Source organism: Triticum dicoccoides, chromosome 1A (genome assembly GCF_002162155.2).
Source record: "Triticum dicoccoides isolate Atlit2015 ecotype Zavitan chromosome 1A, WEW_v2.0, whole genome shotgun sequence".
In the NCBI taxonomy this organism is placed as follows: domain Eukaryota; kingdom Viridiplantae; phylum Streptophyta; class Magnoliopsida; order Poales; family Poaceae; genus Triticum; species Triticum dicoccoides.
The window spans coordinates 490,936,271-490,941,356 of record NC_041380.1 but is presented as its reverse complement, the minus strand read 5'-3'; the positions used below and the strand labels follow the sequence as shown (position 1 = coordinate 490,941,356).

The 5,086-nt window shown below is 38.0% G+C and overlaps 1 pseudogene; it reads left to right on the top strand.

Annotated features, from left to right (window-relative positions):
- Positions 1-290: 290 nt before the first annotated feature.
- Positions 291-5,086, top strand: part of LOC119353944 — a 50,805-nt pseudogene continuing 46,009 nt past the window's right edge.

Below are 5,086 nucleotides of genomic sequence, written 5' to 3'. Positions count from 1 at the left end.
AAAGAACCATGGGTATACTCTTGAGTAGCTGTTTCTACATTTAATGCTCTCAGAAAAGATAATGCACTATTATGACACTTCCGTGTCTTTTTATGTGGGCGAACAGTTACTCTTTAAGAGAAGCATCTTATTTCGTTCCTAAATCAAGAAAGGCTTTTGCATCAATACGAGCTAAATTACTATGTTCTTGACAGGCAGAACACCTCTGTTTCTTGCGGTAGTTTGTTATCGTGCGGGTATTGCCAAATATCTTCTTGATCATGGTGCCAATCCAAACATATTCAACAGCAATGGGCTCTCCCCTTTACACCAAGCCACAGTATCAGGTCTATTTCTATGAATACATATGCCTCTGTTTTGCATTTGTGCGCTGCAATGTTTCTTCATGGCTTTTCAATTTCTAAGTTGTACTATGGTGTGGCTTAGTGTTGTACTATGCTATGATCTATTTTTCTTTATTTCGTATGGTAACAAATATAAACCTCTAGCCACAGGACGTATTGCATTTGATTGTCCACTGAACAAGTCGTTACTTTTCAGAAGAGAAATCTTGTCCCAAGAAATACCTATTCTCTGCTGTAATAAATCCGTGAGTTCATTTTCTTTCAGAATGAGAATATAGCAGAAATACCTATTCTCTTATCCAGCAAGTTTGTGCATCTTTTTTCAGGAGCTTGTGAAACTGTTAAAACAACCGATTGCTCACGGAGCCTATATCGACCCGGTAGCTTATATCGACTAGGAAGATTTTTGTGGGACACCACTTCATTGCGCTGCTACTAAAGGGCATGATGACATTATGAAGATTTTATTGGACCATAATGCACATGTAAGTTTATAAGTGCATACGTTTCTGCCTTAAGTTTCGCATATTGGATAGGTGAATGTACATGGTAAACTTTAATTGTTCTTGTGTTCTGCTAAAGAAAAGTCATTAGCTATTTTTCTCATCCTCTATTAACATACTCCCTCCATCCCGTAATATAAGATCATTTTTCAACCTTCTATCAATGAAATGATACGCAAGCCTTTTGCGTGAGACGGAGGGAGTATGTTTCTACTTGTTAAGCTCAAATGTGTGTCATTTTGTACTCTTTTTTTGTGAATACGCAAAAGGCTTGCATATCATTTCATTGATAGAAGGAGTTTAGGAGAAGTACAGGGGGAGTGAGCATCGCGGACCGCGTACACACAAGGGCACGTCCACAGATGCTCGAGCAGAAGATGTTGCGGTGTTCAGCCCAGAAGCTCAAATGCTAACTCTCTGGAATAACTATGTTGATCCCTTTGGTGCCGGCCTTGGCCCATAGGCGTGTGTCGTCCTTAATGTCATGCACTAGGCAGGAGATGGAGGGTTGCAACGAGTCTAAGAAGCAATTATTCTAGTGTTTCCAAATCGACCAGGTCGTGGGAAGCATGAGGGATGTGGTACCTTGGTGAAGAGCAGAAGGTACAGTGTCGAGGGAGGTCGCACCAATCCGGGAAAGGCGTCGCCGGGTTGGGCACGGCGGCAGTTGAGCGGCGCCAGGGGAGGATCTCATACCAGATTGTGCGCGGGAAGGGGCAGCCAACCATGAGGTGTCATTTTGTATTAGAGAGAACGTCAAGATGACGCAAAGTACAAGCAAAGGCTGAAAGGCCAAATCTAGCAAAACGAAAATCTAGCAGAAAACCTATGGCCTAGCTAACAAAAACCCACCAAATAAGTAAACAACGGTGCCTACAGTGGATCAAAACGGCGGCAACATTAGGAGAACTTGCGTGCCGCAACAGGATCACACCTTGGCCTTGCCTCCTTCCAAAGGCTAGGCTCATGGAGAATGGAATCCACCAGTTCTTGGCAATTCAGCCTCTATTCTCAAACCCGCTGACATTGGGAAGCAACCAAATCTTCCACATTGTTAAAATCATGCCATCATAACTCTTGAACAGCTAACTCTTGACATCTTGGTTATATTTTTCTTCTTCTCCTGGTTCAGATCATGCCATCATAACAAGTGTTGAGGTCCTTTGTTAGCTTATTTTTAAATAAACACCTTGCCTAGCTCTTAAGATCGTGTTGTTGCAGCGCTCAGGAAAACAAATTTACCTTACTATACTGTTAAATATGTTTCCTTGCATTAGTAATAGTTCTGTTGTCAATGCATGCAATATTCTACTAATGTTGTTGTCACCATTGGTCCCTTCAGTGTCGATACATTAAAAATAAACTTTGCTGATGCAATTGCCTTTTTACATATTTCGTACAATATAATTTTGTCTATCCACCTAAAATATCAAGGTTTAATCAGATGCTAGTAAGCCATGAAATTTCTTGGACCAGTAAGTTGTGCTCATGTATTTTATAATGCCTTGAAACATTTTTGATTCTAGTGATCTCTATGTATACATTTTGCCGTTATCACTTTATTATCATTTTAACTATAGAAGCTGATATCTTGTTTCTTACCAGTGCAACAAATTGGTAAATGGCAAGACACACTAGTGCAGAATCGGGCAATAGCACCGGTTCGTAAGGCCCTTTAGTGCCGGTTCAGTAACCGGCACTAAAGTGTGGGCACTAAAGCCCCCCCCCTTTAGTACCGGTTCAGCACGAACCGGTGCTAAAGGGCAACCACGTGGCACGAGGCAGCTCCGGGGGCGCGTAGGACATTAGTACCGGTTGGTAACACCAGCCGGTACTAAATGTTTGGGTGTGTTTTGGTTTTATTTTTATTTTTACTTTAATTTTATGTTTTCAATTTAATTTAGTGATTGTTTTACATTATAATGAGTTGTTAAATCATTAGGTGAAAGTATCACAGATTAGTTTGACTGGATGCATGTGGATCCTAGCTAAGTCATCAAGTATATGCCATATCCATATTATATATACTTGATCACCTAATTAAGTGATCGAGGTAATATGGATATGGCATATACTTGATCACTTAGCTAGAATCCATCTAGTTGAAACTAATTTGCGGTTTCTTTCATAAATGATATAATAACTCATTATCATCATCATCATATTAATATAAAAATTCTTGCATCATATATATCATCACCAACAACAATTTTCATAGCTAGCTAAAAATCATCATATAATAGTCGTCTCATTACCACTACTTAATCATCATATAGTCATTACCGCTATCTAATGACCATCAACACTAGCTTAAAGAAGAAACATTCACTTGTACTAGAAGTAAAGATATCATCGAGTTCAACATGGTAATGATATTATAAGCGTTCATAACACCACAAAAGCAAATCACTCTTTGAGATTAAGTTCAGGACGAAGAATACGGACATGAGAGGATAAGTACTAAGAGCATGAACTAGCTAATCACTCATGCTGCTCTCTCTTATGTAAAATAACATAGAACATGTATAGCTTTCCTGATTCATCATATTCGAGCATGCAGATGAACCTGTCTCCTAATCGTGGGTTGCGCTTCTGATTACTATCCCTAGTACTTCTCTGCGATTGTTCACAATTTTGCTCCAGTGTTTTACTATTAAGCATTCATCTCTATTAGAAATCCTGAATGCACTAAAGTGCATTGTAGGATATCTTGGCCGTAAGCTAACAATATTCATGGTACCTTTAGTCTCGATCCAATCAGGCACAACATTCATCGGGAGTCCCTGTTAAAGAACATCATATAGTAACATACTTAGCAATGAAGTTTAGCTTAAAAAATAATGTATGCAAAAGATGCACTCAGGAGAAATAGTAGAAATCTTACCATCTTTTCTAAATATATGTGACTGTAGTTCAGTACGAACACTATTGGTCGCACGTTTTGAGTACTAACATTTCTAAGTGCACGAATTTTTTTTGTCTTGACAGCATCAAGATCGTCAAGCCATGAAACATAATGACTTGTCTCCTCGCAGTTTAGTTCAGCCCCGGGACAGTGGATGGTCCTGTCTACCAAGCGCCGGACATGTTTGCTTGATTGGAAATAAGCTGTCAATATAAATTACTTGTCAACTCTTTTTGAATAAACAATATCGAAGACATAAATATGGTTGAGAAACTCACATAATGGTAGAACTGGAGGCGTCTGCACATCGACACAGATGTCTCTATTACCTTCAATATCATCTTCCGGACGAATATCAAAGGCGATAACCATATCAGGCTCAAATACATAAGCCTTGCATAGTGCTTGCCAAGTTTTGCATTCAAAATAGGTGTATGTGTCTGCATTGTATAATTTGACGTTGAAGGTATAACCATGCTCGGTCTTCAAGTAAACTTTTTTTACCTCCATAATTTTGTTAGGACTGAAACCTATCTTATGCAAGACAAAAATTTCTTGCATGGCAGGGGATACGCTAGTAAAATAGTGAAAAAATTAAAATTAAAATTTGAAGCAAATAAAGCATAAGTCATGTTTAATTATGAAAAAAGACTTGTCGTTCTGACTTATTGTATCCACTTCGAAGTTCTCATCCAGCTTGATGTTGAAGCGCCTATCATCAATTAGAAAATTTCTGCCGCATAGGCCGCGCTGGTCTTCGCAATATTCGCACATAATGAAATCGTATTCGTCGTCAGACGACATTTCTATGTTCATAGGTGAAACATTAAACACTTATTAGTTCTATTAATTCAACTAATTCAACTAGTTCTGTTAATTCAACTAGTTCAACTAATTAACTCAACTAATTCAACTAAGCACTTACGAAAAATATATGTAAATAAAGTAGCTCAACTAATTCAACTAACTAGTTCAACTAATTAATTCAACTAATTCAACTAAACTAGTTTTATTAATTTTCTTATTAAAAATAAGGTAGCTAGTTCTATATAGTAAATGTTAATTAGATAATCAAATCTCATATAACTAAATTAAATATATATCTAACATATAATTTATATCTAATTCATCTAACATATGACATTAATATCTAACATATGTTCACATATAAGTGAAACATTAACAATTTGACATGCATTAATCTAAAAAACAGAAACAGAAAATAAGTAAAAAAATATGTGTGTGTGCGCGCGCGCGTGCATGTACGTGCTTGTGTGTGTGTGTGTGTACGATCGAGGGCGGCGGCGGGGGCGATACGGCAATGACGGGGGCGG